This window comes from Neovison vison, chromosome 1, assembly GCF_020171115.1.
Source record: "Neovison vison isolate M4711 chromosome 1, ASM_NN_V1, whole genome shotgun sequence".
NCBI classification, from domain to species: Eukaryota; Metazoa; Chordata; class Mammalia; order Carnivora; family Mustelidae; genus Neogale; species Neogale vison.
Window position 1 is genome coordinate 46,771,051 of NC_058091.1, and position 12,750 is coordinate 46,783,800.

Genomic DNA, 12,750 nt, shown 5'->3' on the forward strand with positions numbered 1-12,750 from the left:
GATATTAAGTATGACTTCATCCAGTTAGTATTATAAACACCCTATTATGGAATTTATGGAAGTTTTGGATGTGTAACTAAATTTCTGAAAAATGAAATGAGTCAAACTTTATATAAGATACAAATCTCATTGACCTTAGAAATTATAATGTAAAATGTGTTTTAGATTTTAAACCGTTGAACTTCTTAACTGAGCAAGTCTCAGACAATAGCTCTTGGCTTCCAGCTGTGGGCTCTTATTCTCTCATCCTGCCCCTGTTGAGTCCCTTCATCCTGGTGATGGTGGTGAAGATAGCTAGCGTTTGTGTGTTCACTGGAGTAGCACTTTTAATTTCCTTAAGAGCTTTTCTTTTGAATTCACAACTGGGGTAACTCTTGGGTTGAACAGGCTTAGCTTTTGGCCTATTCTGTCTTCCTCACTAAGCTTAATCATTTTTAGGTTTTGATTTAAAGTGAGAGAATGCAACTCTTCTTTTGAACACTTAGAGGCCATTGAAGAGTTCTTAATTGGCCTGATTTCAATATTGATTTTAATATGTTTCCAACCTTTTACCTGGTAGTGCTTCTGGACCTTTGAGTTCACAGAGTCTAAAATCAAACTCATTCTCTGTTCCAAACCAGTTCTTCTTCCTGTCTTTTATTTCTGTAAAAGTTATGACAAAACACCTGATACCTACCAAGCATTGTGGTAAGGACTTTACACACATTCTACCATTTAATTACCTATTTTAGAGATGAAGAAACTGAGGCTTAAGTCAAGGACCTGATCTCAAGTTTGTCAGCTAGAAAATGATAGAACAAGGATATATATATTGGCCACACAATATTTTGCTTTTCTCAATTTTTGCAGCATTTACTGGAATTCATTTGCTTATATACCGCTGACATAGGTCCTCCACAGGTTCCTCAGACATACGAAATAATCCCTATCTGGCCAAGCCCGAGGCACTCCCAGCCTGAGTCATTATGTCCAAGGCAATTCTACTATGTGACGTGGCTTTTTGGTGGGATCCAGCAGACTTGTGAAAAACACAAACAATAGTATGCGTTTATATGACAAACACGCAGAAAGAGCCTAGTTGTATCTTAAAGATGCTCAGTATATGTCTCCTTTCTGCTTTTATCCTTCTTTCCTGCTTTCTGTTTTACAGTAGACACGGGTTTTTATTTTGTTTTATTTTTGTTTTTTCCACCAAGAAACGCTGTAATTTAATTCAGGGCGGTCCTTGCATTGATCCTCTCAAAAGGTGCAGAGACCAGTGGCAATGTAGAACATGGAATGGGTTATCTGAGAACCAGGTAATAGGCAATGGCTTCCATGTGATTTATCTTCATGTTAATTAGACTTTGACTCCATCAGTCTGCCAAAGAAAGTTAGACTCCCCTGAGTAGAGGACACACACTTGATCTTAGAATGAGAAGGGTAGATGAGTCATTCCTGTTATAAATCGATCTTGACAGGCAATGTCAGAAGCTCAGGGCCAATAAGTCAGTGTCACTTACTGAGTCCTAACCTGGCCACTGTATAATTACTCCTGGGCTTTTCCCCTTGAGTGCACCACTGTCTTCCTACTTGACAAGGTATTAATTACTGGACCTGGGAAGTTCATTGTGTCTGATTTCACTCAATCACTCAAACTCATGTCAGTCTCTGTGCATGTTACAATTAGGCATAGGGAACAAGGCTAGAGAAAGTAGGGACTAACTTGATCTCCACAGTCCCTCCAGGCAAACCTAAAATATATATGAATGTCAGAAAATTTTTATTAGTTCATGCCATTTTGTGTTTTCATTATAATTGTCACTGCTGTTATTGTCATCACTAGGAAATCTACCACATGCTTAAAAACTATGATTTATGCTACATTCTTGGACCACCTGGAGTTTAATTTGTGAATTGGAAAAAAAAATGATTTATGGAGGGTATCCCTAATTTACAAAATGTATATTCTTGAATGTTAAATGTAAATTTTATATATGTGGAGATTCATCTTAAAATCATTTCTCTGTTTAACCATCTCTGGGCCTCATCTTTGCCTTGGGCAGAGTTAGACCCCTGACTTTTGTGTCTATGTTATAGCCATAGTCTACCTCTTAAGAATAATTCTTCTTCCTACATTTTTCCCTTTCCCCATTTCAAAGCAAATAAAGTTTTATGGCCTTCTTGACTCAGGAATGGCTTATGTTTCTGAGTCAAAAGCCAGTTTCCTGCAAGATGCACACCTTCTGGATTTTTGAAAAGTCTAAATTGAGTAAGTATGCAAGGTATGTTGGAGGTCAACAACACCATAGAGAGGATAGGACTGTTGAGAAGCTACAAAAAAGAGGATGGGAGAATTAGTGGAATCTGAGCATAGGTTCCAGAAAGAGCAGGGACTTGCACTCTGCTCTGCAGCAGACCCTAAGAAGGTGGCAAGGTACAGAAGGCAGGGCTGGGCCTGCTAGGAAGTTCCCAGCCTTGTCAAAGATGCCTGTTTAGGTGCAGAAGCAGTAGAGCACTGGGTCTGAAGGGACCACGGAACTACAGTGTATTGCTACTATGGTAGCACCAGGGTAGATTGCAGACCAATAACTGCAGGGGTCTCCTGGCACTTTGGCCCCATGGAAGATCCCACGTCTTTCCTGGCCCTCCTGGATTACTCCCAGCAGCAGTTTTGGATATTGTCCTCTGTTTACTAGTATAAAGTAACCAATATTTTCACAGCAGAACTGATCACTTTAATAAAAATGTAATTCTGCTTTGCTACTGAGCAGTAACAAGAACTTTACCCTCTCCTTTTAAGCTCTTTGTCAGGCCCTTGGTCTAATGTATTCATTTTCCTAACCTAGTTTGTAAAGTTATCCAAACCCACACTGTCATAATACAATTATTGTTCTCTGGGGACCTTGGGACTCCTGATATCCAGCAGTAACCCTGGTGACTCTGGCCCTTTCATTGACTGTAGTTACTGTGCCCAGCTAGTGCCTCTCTGAAATGGTTAAGTTACTGAGAATGAAATGGAGAAACCTGACTTTTTGGCAGGCAGATAATTCTAGGAAGGAAGTCTAGAGAGGCCAGAATAGACCCTAAGTCAGACTCATTAAAACAGACTACAACGAAGCAAGCAGAGACATATAGAATTGAAGCTTATATACGTTAAGGAGGGCACAGGGTCTGTGTTAGAAGGTGTCTGTCTTCTTCTGTGGAACTCTGTCTACAGAATGGAAGGACAAGAATGTATTGTCAGTTATCTGATTTCATTAGGCTTAGCAAGCTCCTGAGTATACAGGATAGAACAGATAAATAATAGTCACAAGGAACTTCAGTAAACTCATTTTAGAACCTTTAGGGGTCCCCACGCAGGCTGGCTGGTCCTGTTGATGCCAGTAGAGACCAGTGTCATATTTACTGTGTAGTTCATTTACGCAGTTGTGTGGTACTCGTTTAATTTCCTTTATGTCCTGAATTAGTTTTTCTGGCTCCACTTGCTTCATCTTCCTTAAATCATAAATGCCTAGCGGTTAGACACTGTGTCTGTTTAATTAGCTTTGTAAAATGCCTAGCACAACTCTCCACACAGGAAATTATTAAATGTGCTTGGATAATGAGCCAATGTTTGAAAAGTGAAAAAGGGCTCTGAGTCACTTAAAATAAAGATCGTATTTCACATGATGCTTCTTACTCTCTTTTGGGGACTCTTTAGAGGAAGTATGGGGATATCCCTGGGGACACGTGGTAAAATGGTATTTATCTCTGTGGATGAGAACTGAGGTCCCCACGTGGTTGCCTTGTTAGGTGCCAGGAGAGCTTGATTCCAGTCCTTCTGAACATCCCCATCGCATGCCATCTAGGGCATGAGCCACTTTTCTTAGGAGACGCAGGGCAGCTGGCATTGAGACGTGTTTGTAATAGAGGTAAGCCTGGCTGCAGGGAAATGAAACATGTGGATGAAATGCCTTGCTCTGTTCATTCGGTCAGGATGGGGGCCAACCAAATCAAACCAAATAAAAACTCCAAAGCCTTGTTAGCTCAAAGAATGACTTTCAATTATCCAAGTTTTAAAGAACAAGAATCAGTAATAAAAGAAAATCCAAACTTCTCTGGATTTGTCTGGCCAAATTTTGGACATCCATTGTCTTTGAAATATAAAGGATTGTGAATGTATTCATGACAGAAAACCTGAGAGGCAATTGGACCAGAGAGGACAGGCTATTATTGACTCTGACAATGGGGTGCAGCATTAAGCTCACACAGTAGTTAGAGCTTCCGAGCTAATGAGGTCAGTGGTCCAGGAAATAAAAAGAAAAAAAAATTTTTTTTGAAAAGCCTTGAAATGTTTGCCAGTAATAGTTCTGGAGTCGTTATCACAAGCTGTCATGTCCACAGGCCCTATTTCAATAACTGCTTTAAGTGTCCAGCTTATTAGATACCACACACTTGAGGACTTTCCTTGGCAGATATTTACTGAAGGAGACAGCTAGTAAAAACTTCAACAGGCTTAGGAAACTATTCCATGAAGACTTTGAAGAAGAGCCTAGAGACAAGAGATGGTTAGTATAGAAAAGAACAAATCTCTGGGGCATCTGGGTGGCTCAGTGGTTTAAGCCTCTGCCTTTGGCTCAGGTCATGATCTCAGGGTCCTGGGATCAAGCCCCGCATTGGGCTCTCTGCTCGGCATGGAGCCGGCTTCCTTCTTTCTCTGCCTGCCTCTCTGCCTACTTGTGATCTCTGTCTGTCAAATAAATAAATAAAATCTTTAAAAAAAAAAAAAAGAACAAATCTCTGAAAATGTTGTCTCGTTTGATTAATTACCTCACGTTTAAATTGGAGGAGGACGATTTAAAGGGCAGCACTTGGAATGATGGATGTCTGGTGACTTGGTTTTATTTATTTATTTATTTAACATTAAAAAATATTTTCTTTCTTTATTTGACAGAGAGAGAGAGCGAGGACAAGTAGGGAGAGCAGCAGGTAGAGGGAGAAGGAGAAGCAGGCTTCCCACTGAGCAGGGAGCCTGATGCAGGGCTTGATCCCAAGACCTTGGGATCATGACCAGAGCTGAAGGCAGCTGCTTTATGAATGAGACACTCAGGCACCCCATGGTGACTTGGTTTTAACAGCCCACCAGCCATCTAGGAAACTGAGCACTTCAGGCAGAGTCCACCATTGGAATGTTGGTTCCTAGTCCTCTGCTTGTCTCTCTGTTCAGTGCCTCCAGGTCTCACTAGTGCCCTGTCTTCACCTATCAATCTTTGAAGCAGATGGCTTTTACCTCTATATCTCTGTCCTCATTCTCTCTCTGAGTCTCTGTCATATGTATTAAATTTGTCACTGGATGTTTCCACTTGGAGACTAATATTTGGCCCTTATAAGCCTAACTCACCACTTCCCATGAAAAACTGCTTGCCTTTCCTAACCTGTCCTGTTTCTGTAGGACATCCTCCCCTTTTATTTTCCCAGTATCACCAAAAAGAAATCCTAACATAACTACTGGCTTTTTCCTCTCCTCAACTTCTCTGTAAGTAATCACTCATTAGAACTAGCTAACTCTTTCTCACAACATCCTTTCCTACAAGGGCATTTTTGGCCCTTTTCTTGGCAGATGTGGATTATTTCACCCATCTCGGCGCTGTACCTGTTTGTGGTTTCAATCACCCACAAGAATGTGATTTGTATTACTGAGACTTTCACACCTGCCAGTTCATGTGATTCTCGTAATCATGGTTACGAGAACAAGGAAACTGACCTCACTGTGACCTCATGTCAAGGTCACAGCTATGCAGTGGTAGACTAAGTCACCTGACTCCAGGGCTCTAGCTCTTTTTGATCCAAGGGTCTCTTTTCATGTCATGTAGGTTTGGAGTCTGGTCAGTGTCCTTAATGTCTCTCCAGCCCTGCCTCTCTCTAGGCACTAATAATGGACCATACATTTAAGTTGTGACTATCTCTTGACTCTTGGAGGATTCTCCAAGACGCACTACTTTACTCCTCTCTCTCTCTCTCTCTCTCTCTCTCTTTCTTTTTTTAGTAGACCTTCTTAGAGCAGCTTTAGATTTATAGCAAAATGGAGTGGAGGTTGCACAGTTTCCATCTACCTCTTTCTACCTCACACATATAGCCTCTCCATCCATCGACATCCAGCATCAAATTGGTACATTTGTTATAATCCATGAACCAACATTGACACATTATAAAATCAACCAAAGTCCATAGTTTACCGTGGTGTTGTACTTCTATGGGTATTGACAAATGTATAATGACATGTATGGGCCACTGTAATATCATATAGAATAACTTACTGACCTAAAGATCCTCCGTGCTCTACCTATTGATCCCTGTCTCCTCACTAATCCCTGACAACAACTGATCTTTTTACTGTCTCCATAGGTCTGTCTTTTTCAAATTGTCATATGGTTGAAATCATACAGTGTGTAGACTTCTCAGATTGACTTCTTTCATTTAGTAATATGCATTTAAGTTTCCTCCATGACAAGACATGGCTTAATAGCTCATTTCTTTTTACTATTGAATTCTATTCCATTGTATGGGTATACCAGTTTATCCATTCAACTACTAAAGGACATCTTGGTGGCTTCCAAGTTTTAGCAGTTATGAATAAAACTGCTATAAATACTCATGTGCAGGTTTTTTGTGGATGTAAGTTTTTAACTCATTAGAGTATCTATCAAGGAGAGCAATTGCTGGGTCATATGGTAAGAGTGTGTTAGTTTTGTAAGAAACTGCCACATTATTCTTCAAAGTGGCTCTACCAGTTTGCATCTCCACCAGCAATGCATGAGAATACGTGTTGCTTCACATCCTTGTCAACATTTGATATTGTCAGTATTTTGAATTTTAGCCTTTCTAATAGGTGTATAGTACTATCTCACTATTGCTTTAATTTGCAATTCCCTAATGATGTATGATGCTGAGATCTTTGAAAGTGCTCACTTGTCATCTGTATATTTTCTTTGGTACAGTGTCTATTGATATCTTTAAAAAATTATCTTTAAAAATGAAGTTGTTCATTTTCTTATTGTTGAATTTTAAGAATTGTTTGTATACTTTGGGTAACAGACTTTTGTGTATTTTGCTCTGATTTTTCTCCCAGTTTGTGGCTTATCTTTTCATTCTCTTGACAGTGTCTCTTGCACAACAGGACTTTTACAGAAGTCCAGCTTATTAATTCTTTCTTTCATAAATCATGCCTTTGGTATTGTATCTAAAAAGTCATTGCTGTAATCAACATTTTCTCCTATGTTATCCAGGAGTTTTATAGTTTTGCATTTCACATTTAGGTTTTGAATTAATTTTTGTGAAGGGTGTAAGGTCTGTGTCTAGATTAATTTTTGGTTTGTTTTTGTTTTTGCTTGTGGAAACCCAGTTGTTCCAGCACCATTTGTTGGAAAGACTATCCTTTCTCCATTAAATTGTTTTTGCTTGTCTGTCAAAAATTGGTTGCCTATATTTTGTGAGGCCATTTCTGAACTCTTTACTCTGCTTTATTGATCTATTTTGTCCTTTCTTTCACCAATACCACATTGTCTTGATTATTGTAGCTTTATGGTTAGTCTTGAAATCAGGTAATGGCAGTCCTCTGATTTTTTTCTTCTCCAATGTTGTGTTGGCTATTCTGAATCTTTTGCTTCTCCATATAAACTTGAGAATAGTTTGTTGATACCCACGAAATAATCTGCTAGGACTTTGTTGGAGAGTGTATTGAATCTGTAGATCAAAAAGAGCTGACATCTGAACAGTATTGAATCTTCCTGTCCATAAACATGGAATAGCTCACCATTTGTTTAGTTCTCTGGTTCCTTTCATCAGATTTTTGTGGTTTTCTCATATTGAATTTGTACACATTTTGCTAGATTTATACTGAGGTATTTCATTTTTTGAGGTAAATGGTATTTTATTTTTTATTTCAAATTGTTCATTTGTTAGTATTAGGAGAGCAGTTGGCTTTGATTGTTCATCTTGCATCATGCAACCTTGCTATAATCACTTATGAATTACAGGAGGGTTTATTTTTGTTGTTGATTCTTTCAGATTTTCTACGAAGACAAACTTAATCTATGAATAGACAGTTTTATTTCTTCCTTCATAATCTGTATACCCTTTGTTTTCCTGTCTTGTCACATTAGCTAAGACTTCCAGTTTGATGTTTAAAAGCAGTGGTGAGAGGAGACATCTTTTCTTAACTGATATTAGCTGGAAAGCTTCTACTATTAAATCTGATGTTTGTTTTCAGGGTTGTTGTAGGTTTTTCTTTTTATGAAGTTGAGAAAATTCTCTTTTATCCTAGTTTGATGAGAATTTTTATTTTATCCTGACAGGTGTTGGATTTGTCAAATACTTTTCTGTACCTATTGATATAGTTGTGTGTTTTTCCTTCATTAGCTCATTAATATAATCAATTACATTAATTTATTTTCAAATTTTAAATCAGCCTTGTACACTTGGAATAAATCTTATTTAGTTATGGTGTATATATTTTTAAATATATTTTTGAATTTCATTTGCTAATGTTTTGTTGAGGAATTTTCATCTATGTTTATGATGGATATTGGCTTATAGTTTTCTCACAATGTTTTTATCTTGTTTTGGATTTAGAGTAATGCTGGCCTTACAGAAAAAATTATGAAGAATTACCTCTACTTCTATCTTTTGGAAGAGATTTTTAAGAACACTAGATTCTGTTAGTATAGTTTAGTATAGTTTTTTTTGTTTTGTTTTGTTTAATATTTAGTAGAATTCACTAATGAACATATCAGAGCCTGGTGTTTCCTGTTTTAAAAGGTTATCAATAATTGATTTAATTTCTTTAATAGATATAGGCCGATTCAGATTGTCTATGTCTTCCTGTGTAGTTTTGACAGATGTATTTTTCAAAGAATTGCTCCATTTCATCTAAGTTGTCAAATTTGTGAGCATAGTGTTGTTCATTGTATCCCTTTTTCATCCTTTTAATGTTCATTGACTCTGTCGTTCATGTTCTCTCTTATATTTCTGATATTTGTAATTAGTGTCTTCTCTCTTTTTTCCCTTTTGTTAGCCTGACCAGAAGCCTATCACTTTTATTAGTTTTTTCAAAGATCCAGCTTTGGTTTTATTGATTTTCTCTGTTCATTTTCTGTTTTCAGTTTATTGATTTCTTCTCTATTTTTCTTTTTTTTTATTATTTCTCTTCTTCTGCTTACTTTGGATTTAATCTGTCATCTTTTACTTATATCCTAATTTGGCAGCTTTGAATATTGATTTTTAGAACTTTCTTCTCTTTTTAAATCTGTATTCAATGCTATAAATCACCCTCTAAGTACGGCTTTCACTGTATTCCACAAGATTCTATAAGTTATATTTTCATTTTCATTTATTTCATAATATTTTTAAAGTTTCTCTTGAGATTTCTTCCTTGACTATGTGTTATATGGAAATATGTTGTTTAATCTTGAGGCATTTGGGGATTTTCTAGCTTTTTTTTTTTTTTAAGCACTTTCTAATTTAATTCCACTCTGATGTGAGAAAATACGCTGTATGGTTTTTCTTTTTAAAAATTTGTTAAGGTGTATTTTATAACTTTGAATGCAGTCTGTCTTTGAGAATGTTCCATGTGAACTTGAAAAGAATGTGTATTCTCCTTTTGTTAGATGATGATTCTCTAGGGGTCAATTAAATCTGATTGATTGATGAGGCTGTTGAGTTCAGCTATGTCTTTACTGATTTTCTCCCTGCTGGATCTGTCCATTACTGATAGAGGGGTGTAGAAGTCTCCAGCTATAATAGTGGATTCACCTGTGGGTTGTTTTTGTTTTTGTTTTGCAGTTCTTTCAGTTTTTGCCTCATATCTCCTTATCTTTTTTGCTCAACATGTCTAGTTTGCTTCTCTATGCCCCTTTAGTTTGACAACATGACCCGACCAAATATTCTGCTCATCTTTGTTTCACCATTCCACCTTAGATTCTGCTAGCCATGTTTTCATGTACTGTGGCCAAGGCAAGTTCAAACCTGACACGCTGACTCAATCCACTTTCCTCAGATCTTACCTGTTGGGACAAATACCTATGCTACTTGAATTAATTCTTCATTCCTGCATGCCAAACTTTTTTAAGAATATTGTGTGGTGCTATATAACAATCTCAGCATGCTTTTCTAACATTGAAAAAAAAATGAATGTGAGGGGGTGTTCTGTTCATTGGTCTCTGCACAGTGTCAATATGGTTGACACTTACTGTATGTTTGAGAGTTGAGTGAAGACATTTGTTATAGCTTGAGGAAGAGATTGTAGTCTGATGTTTTTAGTTTGAAAAAATAGACACCAAGGATGAAGATTTTTTAAAAAGAAAAGGGAAGAAAACAGTTCTCTGGAATCACAACTACCCATTAAAGAAGAAAGAATATATCAATGTGTAGTCTGACAATAGTACTGTATTAGGGTTATGAAATCTAGACATGACTTCTGGCTCCATCATCTTGGACAATGTACTTCTCTAAGCTTTAAATAATACCTCATGGAATCATTGTGAGGTTGCAATGAGACATAATGCTTTACAAATGCTATTAAATATTTCCATTAAATCTTTATTTAGGGTGAGAGTACAATGACATCAAATATTTGTGCACAGATAACTGTTTGAAAAATATTATTTGAGCATGTCATACAAAACAGAATATCATATGAGCTGTGTGTCATAAATATGTTCACTTTTTTCATTTCTGTTTTGTTCACTTTTTCATTTCTGTTTAGAGAAGAGGTGAATCTTGATATCACCGTTTTATTTGGCTTATATAAAAAAGTTCCACATTGTGTTACTAGTTTGTAGAATTTGAGATTAATGTTTAATGGATGTTTACAAAGACACATTTTTATTTTTGTAGCATGACTTCATGCTATTGTGCTTACACCATCTGTCTAGTATAAGCTCACTTCAATTCTCAACCACAAATATGTTTCTAATTAGTGAATGTATAATGGAAACCTTGAAAAATCTTTTCTTTTATCATGAGGAAGTGAGGCCTGAAATTATTTGTTGGCTTCATGTGTGCCTTTTTTGTTCATTTATTTAAGATTTATTGCCAAATGGAGATTTTATTCCCATAATGCTTCAGCTGAACTAATATTTTCCGTAATAGAATTTCTGAAATATAACTTATATAGGCTTTCTTAAAGTATAACTGATTTCAAGGAGGTTCCCATCCAGAACGTGAAACTCTGCTTAATTTCTATTAAAAGTAGATTAAAAACAAATTCAACTGAGGCCTCAGTGAAGAGGACGCTTGTTACTTGTTAATTCATGTCTTTTCCCCACAGGGGAAATCACTAATTCATGTCTTCCAACCCAAGATTTGTCTTCCTCAGATATTTCCAGCCATGAACCAATCTTAACCATACAGTCTTGTCCACATCTAGTAGGGTTGTGAGTTTGTCCTGTGGCTATAGTTCTATACCTGTAGTGTGCCCTGGAGATCTATTCTGACTAATCTGTGTGACAGAACTTTGGCTTCTATCCTTGAATGGCACCTAATTCTTTACCATCCTCAGCCCAAGCACACTTGGTAGGCTCTTGATACCCTGCCAGGCTCTAGCCTTTTCCCTTTTCTGCAATAGAGTCTTGCTCCCTGCACCATCTCAATCCACTAATCAAAGAATAGTTGTGATTGAGAAATCACTTAAATCTGTAGCTACTACCAAGATTCCTTTTAAGTGTACCAATCATGTTGCATCTTCTTAGGTATTTCGTCTCTCATTGCTGCCTCTGGAGCTCAGTACTCCAACTATACTAAGCTTCCTTTAGTTCTTCTAAGGCTTTAAGCTGTCTTTGGTGTCTGAGTATTTTTATGTGCATATCCTTTCGTAGGGAATGGTTTCTTACTTCCACTCTCCAAACATTTATAACCCTAAATGATTCTAAAGGTCTTCCAAGACATTCCAGTTTGGGTTACCTGTTTACTTAACTGTTACCTCAGTCCCCAGATTTTATAAAATCCCCCACATTTGAATTCCCATGCTTATCATATATTAGGGCTGGAATATATTAAGTACTTGATGAAAACCTGTTGAGTGAAAGATGCTTGTTCCAACCAAGTGTGAGTTTATCATGATCCTACAACTGAATATCCAGCTGCCCTTGAAAAAAAAAAAAAAAAACAACAGCTCTGTAAAGTTCCTTTTACTTCTCTTTGGCCTTGTTTTTTCTAGGTCCAAATCATCCTTTTACCTGTCTGAAATACTGGAATTTTGACGGTCCTAAGACCTTGCTGATCAGGGCTAGAGGAAGTGTGTGGAAATGTCAACCTTGATTCATAGTGTCTCTCCTCTATCCTATGATTCCTCTGAAACTCTTTCCCTTCAACTCTTCTCTAAGGGGTTGTGTAGTCATATCTTTATGCTGATTCAGACCTTTCTAGGAGCCATTTCCCTTACTCCTTAGCTATGCCAGAAGTAATAGTTTGCACTATTAGTAGAACCAAGGGAAGAAGACTCTTCCCCTGACTCCCCTGCCCTTAGTATAAACTTTTTTTTTTTTTTTTTCTCAAGGCAGGAGGGGATCACAGACTGAGAAGTGCTTCTGGTTCTCCTGAATGAATATCTGTGCATGGATGTGTTCCTGGGTCTGTTCCACACCCTTTGTACATGTTTGGTTAAAACAGATAGGTGGACAAGACTAAAATGATAAGGATGTAGTGAACCTCAATCAGATTTTATGATTCAGAGAGTATCCAGTTTTCCAAATTTTAATTTGGCTCCTTCCATGATAATCCAGCTAGTGTAGG

The 12,750-nt window shown here is 37.3% G+C and overlaps 1 long non-coding RNA gene across 1 annotated transcript in view; it reads left to right on the forward strand.

Moving 5' to 3' along the window:
* Positions 1-12,750, forward strand: part of LOC122905089 — a 161,056-nt gene that overhangs the window by 132,276 nt on the left and 16,030 nt on the right. The gene's annotated exons all lie outside the window — the stretch shown is intronic.